Source organism: Pungitius pungitius, chromosome 12, assembly GCF_949316345.1.
Source record: "Pungitius pungitius chromosome 12, fPunPun2.1, whole genome shotgun sequence".
Classification (NCBI taxonomy): Eukaryota; Metazoa; Chordata; class Actinopteri; order Perciformes; family Gasterosteidae; genus Pungitius; species Pungitius pungitius.
Window position 1 is genome coordinate 20186541 of NC_084911.1, and position 11124 is coordinate 20197664.

General features: G+C 44.9%; 1 long non-coding RNA gene across 1 annotated transcript; it reads left to right on the plus strand.

Annotated features, from left to right (window-relative positions):
- The first annotated feature begins 3690 nt into the window (after window positions 1-3690).
- LOC134132959 (uncharacterized) lies at window positions 3691-5883 on the plus strand. Its single transcript, XR_009957121.1, has 4 exons — window positions 3691-4037; window positions 4655-4720; window positions 4803-4844; window positions 5856-5883. It is a non-coding gene; the product is annotated as an uncharacterized LOC134132959 (long non-coding RNA).
- The last annotated feature ends 5241 nt before the right edge of the window (window positions 5884-11124 follow it).

An 11124-nucleotide genomic window follows, 5' to 3' on the forward strand; every position in this document is an offset into this window, starting at 1 on the left:
TTCAATCCTAATCTAATCTGGCCTTTGACAGGACTCCCCCTCATCAATCCTGAGCTGTCGGAATTCAGCTTTTTTTTTGTATGTTGTTTTTGTTTATAGGGCTGCTGGCGGGTTTGGAGGGGCGTCATGCGAAATGTTGTCATGGCAATCCAGTTGATTGGCAGTGACGCCTGATTTGAAAGGAAGAATAGGAGACAGAGCAGGAGATGAGGAATGAGAGGGGGGAGGAGCGATGGAATAAAAGGGACTCAGGGGGTCTAAAACCAGCCTGTGCCCCCCCACTCTTCACTTACTGTTCCATTTCCTTTCTTCTCTTAATTTTCCTTCTATGCCACTTTCACTCCTTCACCTACAGCTCTATTCCCACTTTAATAAGGGCCGTCTCGGTGCTATGAAGTTGTGGTGGCAGCCAGTTGGAGCCAGGAAGTGATTAAGTTGTTGTAGGACAACTTTCTCAATTATTTTATTATTTTATTTTAGGTAGATTTGAAATTGGTCTGTAGTTGTTGATAATAGAGGCATCTAGAGGTTTAATAACTGCAGTTTTGAAGGCTTTTGGGAAATGGCCCGACTGAATAGAGTTATTAACTATTTGCAATACGTCTGTTGCTAGGCAGTCAAAAACATTGTTAAAGAAGCTGGTAGGAGCATCAAGACAGCCGGTCGATGGTTAGATTTGTCACCCTTTCCACTAGAGTTTGAGTCTATGACATTAAAGGTTGTCATCATTGCTGTGTTACTTTTGCCTAAATAGGGTGGTGATCCAGCATTTTTGTTTGAGATATTGATGGCGCGTTTGATGCCTTCAATTTTATCTGTATAAAAGAACGCAAACTCATTGCATTTCTCCGTGGAATGGAGTTCAGGTGGTATTTGTGTTGGGGGGTTGGTCAGTCTGTCAACAGTTTCAAATGGGGTTTTTGCCTTATTAGTGTTGTTGTTAATGATGTTGGAGAAGAATGTTTCTCCATCACTTTTTAAGTCTAAATTGTAGGCCTGGAGGCGCTCTTTATAGATACCATGGTGAATATGAAGTTTTGTATTCAAAGGTCAAGTCGAGTGACGCGCGATTGTGGCCTTGTTCGCTGTGACACCAGCGGACGCCGGCTGTTTATCAACGCGTGGGCACTGTTGTGGTTGGTTCTGAAGGCCCCTGAGACATTGTTTAATGCTTTTAAAACGACAAGCATTTGAAAAGAGTCCACATGTGCAAATGTTTATTCTGTCATGAAATGTCCAAGATGTTTCACCTCATCACAGGCCAGAAGGTCATTGTCAGCCAATTTAAAATGAGGGATTTTAAAAACTAAGAGTCCACACTGTTTGCAGGAGGAGCAGCTGAGATGAGGAGTTGGATCCAGGTGAAGAAGACGGCGGCGGCTGAAGCTGGCGGAGCAGCAGGGCGCCGCTGTGTACGTTGGCCCGTCACTGTGTTGAATAAAAGCGTCGCACTCACTGATGTCTACGTGTCGTCAATGACAGTGCGGGCCGCTCCCCCGGTCTGCGTTTGAGCTCTGCCGCGTGTAGAGACACGCTCACACATAGATATATGTATGTGTTTTATTCACATGTTCATACGTGCACACGTGGGAGAGAGAGACAGATGGCCAGAGAGGTTTTCACTTCAATAAACAGACTGCTTGCTGATGAGTCTGCCAAGCTCACGGGCACTTGGCCCCCTCTTGTGGCGGCTGGTGGGATTTTTCAATTCTCTCTGGGAGGAAGGCAGCCTCTCTGCATGGGTGGGATGTGCAGCCGGCTGGCAGCTCCGTCTAGCGGGGCCACGAGTCAAACACAATTCATGGGCTGCTCTGTGCTTGGGATGCAGCATCTATAACGGGGGCATGTCGTGCGTTCAGCTTCGGGGCGTGTGTGGGAAACAGGGTCCTTTGGCGCCATCGTGTGGCGGCGGCGGGGCGTTGCAGCACCAGAGGGCAGCGGGAGTAGAAACGTCCACAGCGCACGTCGTGTGGCTCAGGCATCGATCGCGGCGCTGCAACGCGACTGTGACTTTCATCCGGGCGTCTTGATCGGATCGAACGGGGGGGGAGATTCCACTTTGTTGTGACAGCAGAGCGCCAGGGCAATGGCGGCTGGCCGGACGTGATAAACAGCTGGGGGAGTCTCGTCGTTTTAATTTCGGTGGTTTCAGGACGCAGATTGGAGGGGAGCGCCCCCGAGCGGGCAGGAGGCCGTTTTTATTTCGGTGGTTTCAGGACGCAGATTGGAGGGGAGCGCCCCCCAGCGGGCAGGAGGCCGCTCCCCCGGTCTGCGTTTGAGCTCTGCCGCGTGTAGAGACACCTACGCACCCACACACATAGATATATGTATGTATTTTATTCACATGTTCCGTGTTTATACGTGTACACGAGGGGGGGGGGAGATTCCACTTTGTTGTGACAGCAGAGCGCCAGGGCAATGGCGGCTGGCCGGATGTGGTAAACAGCTGGGGGAGTCTCGTCGTTTTAATTTCGGTGGTTTCAGGACGCAGATTGGAGGGGAGCGCCCCCCAGCGGGCAGGAGGCCGTTTTTATTTCGGTGGTTTCAGGACGCAGATTGGAGGGGAGCGCCCCCCAGCGGGCAGGAGGCCGTTTTTATTTCGGTGGTTTCAGGACGCAGATTGGAGGGGAGCGCCCCCCAGCGAGCAGGAGGCCGTTTTTATTTCGGTCGTTTTAGGACGCAGATTGGAGGGGAGCGCCCCCCAGCGGGCAGGAGGCCGTTTTTATTTCGGTGGTTTCAGGACGCAGATTGGAGGGGAGCGCCCCCCAGCGGGCAGGAGGCCGTTTTTATTTCGGTCGTTTTAGGACGCAGATTGGAGGGGAGCGCCCCCCAGCGGGCAGGAGGACGTTTTTATTTCGGTGGTTTCAGGACGCAGATTGGAGGGGAGCGCCCCCCAGCGGGCAGGAGGCCGCTCCCCCGGTCTCCGTTTGAGCTTTGCCGAGTGTAGAGACACCTACGCACGCACACACATAGATATATGTATGTATTTTATTCACATGTTCCGTGTTTATACGTGTACACGAGGGGGGGGGGGGAGATTCCACTTTGTTGTGACAGCAGGGCGCCAGGGCAATGGCGGCTGGCCGGACGTGGTAAACAGCTGGGGGAGTCTCGTCGTTTTTATTTCGGTGGTTTCAGGACGCAGATTGGAGGAGAGCGCCCCCCAGCGGGCTGGAGGCTGCGCGCACGTCAAGTCAGCGTCAACGCCGATACGTGCTGGTTCCGGCGGAAGCGCTCCGTGTCTTGGCGTGCTGCGGAGAACTTGACGGCGGAGGAAATGCCGTGTCGTTACGCGTTTCGAACGGCAGAGGGCAGCCTGTCCATTTTACATGACATGACATTACATTACATGTCATTTAGCTGACGCTTTTATCCAAAGCGACTTACAATAAGTGCATTTTCACATAGAGATGCAAACTCAGAAGAACAAGTAACAAGAAAGTACAATTTTCATCAAATAAGCAGTTTCAAAACATGTTATAGAAAAGTGCCATTATAAGTACAGTTTAAGTGCTACCATTTGTTAGTGCTACGATTTGCTACCCAGTGAGCACAAGACGTTATTTCAACGTTGAAATATGGTTGAAATCGGGTTGAAATGAGGTCTGAACGTCTAAGACCTCATTTCAACGTCTTTTCAACCGGCGAAAAAGGTGCGAGAAACATCAACGTGCTAGAAAAGGGTAAATTTATTGATTATGTGTCATGTTGTAACGTAAGGTTGAAAGAGAGACGATAATATCATTAAGATTATCATAATAATGAATGAACTGGTCGGCGAAATTTGGTCTACGCAAAGACGTGATTTCAACGCATTTAAGACTTTTCTTAAAACGTCATGAATATGGAAATACAGAGTGTGTCGTTAACAACATGCTTTAAGGACAAAATAATGCGGAGCCGTTTCAAACATTAGTTGAAAACACGTAACTCTGATCACATCTGTAACGCGCATGCGCAAGTTCTTAGACGCTTGCACCGGGGCCAGAGCGACGTGAACGGGCTGATACAACCACGGCTACCGGCCCCAATACTCTGTAAGTACGTGAGTGTTTGAATGAAGCACACCTGGAACTATAACCAGTTATTTTACTTGTGCTGCCCACTCGATAGGGGAAAGACTGTTATTTTGGTAAGCTAGTTAGCGTTAGCGCAGATAGTTTGCTAGTTAGCACGCTAGCTTGGAGCATGCTAGCTCGGAGCATGCTAGCGTTCAACATAAACTGGACCAAAAGTAAACCTCACAGAGTATCTTCTGTGTGTTTGGTGTTACTAATGCGTTAGGTTGTTGTTGTACCCATATCATATTATTGCCGGTCCCATGTCATGTAGAAAATACACGTTTTTAAAGCAACGCGGCCTGAACACAGTTCGCAGCTGAATTCAGCAAGTTGTGGCCTGTAAACAAGCTAGCCAAAACATTGTAAGTTACTGCATGCTTAAAGCAACATTGTAAAGTATGGTACTGTGTAATATACCTGGAAATGTTACTCCAGAAATGCCATAAATTGTTTATAATGTCATAAGTAAACAATCTATAAATAAGGGTTCTCAAACACCTCTTGCTGTTATCATTATTAAACTTTTTATTACTGTCATTATAAACCCAAGTTACACACTTTTCCCTAAAGTCTTTGTTCTTCCCTCCTCACAGGTTCCTGTGGATGGAGGTTACATCTGATGGAGTTTGGCCCTGCAGTTGTCCTGCCTTACACCTGGTGTACTACTCTGAATATTTGAATAATTTCTGTGGTAGGAATTGAACGTACTGTACATCTTTAAGTTGTTCTCTCTGTACACAGCTACTCCTCCACTGCTCTCCCTTAGGTTTTGTCCAGTTGAAGGTGAGTTTTATCTGTGCCGATGTGATGGCTTTGGGACAGGAAGCTGGAAGGTTTACAGACTGTAAAGCTCCCTCAGGCTTATTTTTCATTTTGGGTTGAACAAAATAAAATTAATTGAATTGAACGAACATGTTGACTAGAGGCATCTGCAGCTGAGGGGTGTCTGCGCATTCTGAATCATTGAAGTGACGATGAGGGAGACGGAGCTGATTTCAGGTATACGATCCGGATTCAAGTGACTCAGAGCCAAATGAAGTGCCAATGATTCAGAAAAATGGTTTACAAACACACAATTCTAACTGACTGGTTTGTGTTGTTGCTGCACTTATAATTTCATAGTTTATTTTCCCAAAATATAATTTATTTTTGTATTCTGTTTTGTATAGGAAAAGTGTTTAGTGTTATTGATATGAATAAATACAAATTAATCAAATTGTGTTGTCCTCGTTATGGGCTGTTGACATGACAACTGACTGTGTAACTTGTACTTTTCCAGCGAGCAATTTATCTGTTGAAAAGACGTTGAAAAGACGTTGAATAGACGTCAACGTCTTTTCAACCAAAAAATGTTCACCGGGTAGTGTTTTAGTCAAGGTAGAGTCTAAATGGATCCGTGTGTGTCTGTGCACAGTGTGCGTGAGATTTTCAAAAAGGCTCCTTTCCCACCGGCAGAAATGATTCAAATGTTGCAAGTATTCAAAAACACGATATACTGGGACATAAGTGTTTCCTACTGAAATTTCTTTTGCGCTTCTGATTGGACAACACAAACTTCTCTGAAGTGTATTAAAGCTCCTTTTCTCCCCAAGACGTTTAGTCCAATCATCCTACTCCTCTGAGTGACACTTATCTCAGTCTCCTCACAGAATTTTAGGCTTTTACAGATGCAGGTCAACATTTAATTATTCATTATTGAAGAAATATTTTTTTGATTGTTTTTGATGTCATTGTTCTAAGCCTTATATGTGAAATGTGACGTATAGATAGATTTCAATTCTTTCTTTCTCTCAGGTGGTCTTGTCCAGCACCGTGAGTGTAGATGGCCACGTCCTGGCAGTGTCTGACAACATGTTTGTCCACAACAACTCTAAGCACGGCCGAAGGGCCCGCAGACTGGAGCCCGGCGAGTCTGTGGAGAATACTATGGAATATGGTGAGACGGTGACAACGTAACACTACAATGTTACACCTCATTTCAGTTTTATTACGTGTCTACTTCATCATTCACACTCAACACACTGTAACAGCAGGTACTTGAGTTCCTTAATGTCCATTTCTAATCGCCGTGATACATCGAACATAATTAGTGGTCATTAGATGAGCTAATTAATGCATTCATTAAGACGATAAAAAAAAAAAATCAAATTCAAACATGAAGAAGTCCATCCATTTCCTGCATATTAATGCTGTCATTTTAGTACATTTAACTGATAATGCATCCATATTTCTATGTAGTTAAACTCTAAGTGTAGGACCACGTTTCTTTACACTGTTGTACTGCTACTTTTTCTCAATTAAAAGAGCTGAATACTTTTTCTATTTGTGTACTCAGGACACCAGTTTTCACTTGAGCTTTTTCAGTTCTGTACAATTGCAGATCATATGATTTCTAAGCAAAATCTGATATAGATCCAATTCTCAGTTTTTGATGCTTTTGTTGTTATTCACAAACAAAGCCACATATATACAATTAAATAACTATGAACATTTCTGAAAGTTTTGCGATGAGCTTTTTAATTGATTGATTGAATTGAATAAACCAAAACTAAAGAGCACTTCCAACACACCTGCCTGAGATTTACTGTCCTCTCTCCAGCTGCTGTACATGCTGAATTGAATGACTTGGGGTAACTCTTGCTTTGCCCTTCTGTCCAGCCACCCCGTGCATCAAAGCCATTAGTCCCAGTGAGGGCTGGACCACCGGCGGGGCGATGGTCATCGTCATTGGGGAGAACTTTTTTGACGGCCTGCAGGTGGTGTTTGGCAGCATGCTGGTGTGGAGTGAGGTAGGAATTGTCTTCAAAGCACCTCACTGATGATGGTACAGTCTGAAGCTTATTTTGAAATGATATACTGTATACATAGCATATGGCTTGGGTCATTATTTAAACAATTTATGGGCAATGCACATACATTCATCTTTCCACAGTATTGTGTCGGCCTAAATATTTACCAGGCGTGTAGGGGTATAATTTGTGCCGTCTTGTGTCCATGTAACTTTTTAACAATCTCACACAGACGGCGGACGTGTGCCTGACCACAGCCTCTGTGTACCTCCCTGTGTACCGGTGGCTTTGTGAGCGAGGGCCAAACAGAAACTGCAGAAAAACAGCTGGTTGGGTGGAGAGACAGACACATGAGAGATCCAGTGTGTTCATCATTTTTTTCTGATCTCTCATTGACAACTTTATCCAACACGTTTTTACTAGAGCCGGGACTTTAGCGCGTTAATTAAGATTAATTAATTACAATGTGAATTAAGATTAATTAATTACAATTAAAAAATAACACATTAAACATTTTTTACGCATTTTTACACTTATTTTTTGCACCGCGGAACGTTTCTCACTGGATGAGTTTCGGGGGGACCGATTATACTGGAGCACCAACTAGCGTCCATGACTTCAGACAACAACAAACCACAGTGAACATGAACGAAGAAGCTGACGAGACCGTGTCGGGTGGCCCCGTGAATGGGAAATCTGATTATAATAAACACACGGATGGAAGCGTCGATAAGAGCGTGGTTGTGTGCAAGCTGTGCAACAAGGAATTCACATCGAGCCTCAAGTATCACCTCAACGCAACACAATTAGCAGCTAGCGTGGACGTACAAGGACCCACACCCAACCCACACTGCACCAGATGACTGGTTTCAGGACCAGGGTAACTAAGACCACGTCTGAAAAAATAACCAATGTTCTGAATGTACTTGAAAGTATTGGTCTACTTAAAAAAACCTAGTTTACAGAAGGTCTACTTACCTATAGGCTACCTGAATTTCTGAAAGTACTATATTTCTATATATGCTATTTCTACACTTGTCTGCTGGAATTGGTTGAACAAAAATAAAAATCCATGTGAAAAAAATTACTTCTCACTGTTCTCAGGTCAAATATTTATGCAATTAAAATGTGATTAATTTTGATTAATTAATTACAAAGCCTCTAATTAGATTTTTAATTGAGTCCCGGCCCTAGAAATTATACGAGCGGTCGTTAATAAACATTTGGACAGTTGAGATACTTAGCTCATATTGCAAGTAAGCAGTGATGAAAATAGGCCGACCGTCTGGTCTCAATAGTCTTTAAATGTCTTCATGACTTACGTTTCTTATACTTTCTCTCTTCCAGTCTGCATGCATGCAATCTCACTGTGAGCTGCTGTGAGAACCTGGCAAGGAATATCAACCCATCACAAGTTAGAGAGCTGGACCTGTCCAACAACAACCTGACAGATGCAGGAATAACACTGCTCTCCAAGAAACTGAAGAACAGCAAATTGGAGAAACTCAGGTAAAAATGAGACAACCACGTTCGTCCAGATTAAATAAAAATTGAAAGTGTGAAAAATATTATTCTTTCTGTTTTTTTTGATCGTTCAGACTGAGGAGCTGCAATCTAACACAGCACAGCTCCGATGACCTGACCGCCGTCATCAGCTCAGCCTCCTGCCAGCTTAGAGAATTGGACCTATCTGACAATGACTTGCAGGACGTAGGAGTCAAAACGCTCTCTTGTGGACTGGAGAGTCCTCACTGTAAACTGAAGATACTCTCGTGAGTTCCAGATTAATAAATAATGTATTAGTCTTTGCGGTTTGTTGATACGGTGATAAATAAGATGAAATGTTGTGGTAAGTGGGCGTTTTTTTTTTTTTAAGTGTGTCCTTGTGCAGAGTGACAGAGGAAGGCTGCACTTTCCTGGCATCAGCTTTGAACTCGTCCAGTTTGAGAGAGCTGGACCTGAGCTACAACCACCCGGGAGAGTTGGGCGTGCAGCTTCTGTCTGCTCTGATGGCCGACCCACAATGCAGCCTGCAGAAACTCAGGTAGTGGCGGCACGGATCCATTGTTATCGACAAATGCAACTAAAAAAAGATATAAGTTAAATACTGTATCCATGATAGTACATCCATCTGAGTGCACTGCAGCCCGTATGTGGGTAGCTTAATACTAAACTTAGGAAATTCTAAGACTCAGATTTCAGACTTTTCTTTTACCTTTAAAGTGTAGTAGCCTCAATATTTAGTTCAAGCTGTTGTCTTTAGAAATCTTCAAGATAATCTCCACATCGTTTTCAGCATAAAAGGGGAACGTAACGTAAAGTCTGTCACCATTTATCTGGGAGTACTTGGCTGGGTGGACTCCACAGTCTACCTGTGCTAGGTATTACCTGGCCGTTGTTTTAAGTAATGGTAATGCGCAGCCATTAACAGCACGCAGAATGTTGCGGAACTTCTACAAATACTGTTTCATCACAGTAAAACTACTGTAGTATCTACAGTTATATTACTGTTATGTACCAATATAAATGAAACGTGGGAGTCGCATACCGTATACACGGCTTAAAATAATCGAATTATCCACATTCCCATAAGCATCTCATAAGAGTCGCTTTTACTGCCACACATACAATATGGGTGTTTGTGTACTCCATAGTATAACATTAGAAATGTCTGGCCCTGAAATGTCCAAGATGTTTCACCTCATAACAGGCCAGAAGGTCATTGTCAGCCAATTTAAAATGAGGGAATTTAAAAACTAAGGGTCCACACTGTTTGCAGGAGGAGCAGCTGAGATGAGGAGTTGGATCCAGGTGAAGAAGACGGCGGCGGCTGAAGCTGGCGGAGCAGCAGGGCGCCGCTGTGTACGTTGGCCCGTCACTGTGTTGGATAAAAGCGTCGCATTCACTGATGTCTACGTGTCCTCAATGACAGTGCGGGCCGCTCCCCTGGCCCGCGTTTGAGCTCTGCCGCGTGTAGAGACACGCTCACACATAGATATATGTATGTGTTTTATTCACATGGAAGGATTCCAGCCTCTCTGGGAGGAAGGCAGCCGCTGGGGCTGTGCAGCCGGCTGGCAGCTCCGTCTAGCGGGGCCACGAGTCAAACACAATTCATGGGCTGCTCTGTGCTTGGGATGCAGCATCTATAACGGGGGCATGTCGTGCGTTCAGCTTCGGGGCGTGTGTGGGAAACGGGGTCCTTTGGCGCCATTGTGTGGCGGCGGCGGGGCGTTGCAGCACCAGAGGGCAGCGGGAGTAGAAACGTCCACAGCGCACGTCGTGTGGCTCAGTCATCGATCGCGGCGCTGCAACGCGACTGTGACTTTCATCCGGGTGTCTTGATCGGTTCGAACGGGGGGGAGATTCCACTTTGTTGTGACAGCAGAGCATAGACATGTATAGAAAGGCTAGGTGGCTCAAGGCGGAGTCAGCTGTGTCGTCACTTGGCGGCCATCTTGGGTCAGGAGACTGCGCTGCTGTGGACGGAAGGTGAGTAACATACGCCAACTAAAATGCTCGATTTGTGCTGATGCCGATGTTTAAATTGTAGCTTCACGTTTTGAGAAACGCTTAACATTGCAGCGTAGCTGTGTGTTTCATGGCTGCCCTCTACTCTAAAGTGATACCACACAGTCGACATTTTCAATTATTAACAGGTTTCCTGAGACCAACAACGTTTCTTGACAACCTAATCTTTTGTCTAAATGTCATTTAGTGGATGTGGTTGTATTTATTTGCTGGCTAGCAGTGAAGAGGTCGTAAGTGAGTCACCAAGCAATTGTAAATTGGTGGGAGAGGCAGGGTTAGTCTTTCGTTTCAACATAGCTTTGAGTTACACGTGATTTCCAAGTGGTTTGGTTTCTTAAAAACATCTTTACCTTTGGATTACTTTGTTGGGTTTTTTCTGAGACAACATTACAAGATTGGCTACATATATTTGCATACATGCAGTACATAGAATCAAAATGATAATATGTTTTATACTGTATTTTAGTCCATACCCTCAGTGTTGAAGGAAATAAAGGTGCAAGGTTAACAATCATTTATATCTGACTACTATTTCTCCCATTTGTAAGGTTTCCCAAATGTAGCGAGCGCCGGAGACAGTGGGAGCGTGCCCTGAGAAGGGAAGGTTTTGTGGCTAATGACAGAACACTGCTCTGCAGCGAACACTTCAGAAATGAAGATTTGGACGGGACAGACTATCGGATTCAAAGCTGGAGCTGTTCCATCTGTCTTCAACTTCCCTGCTCATCTTCAGAGGGCACGTG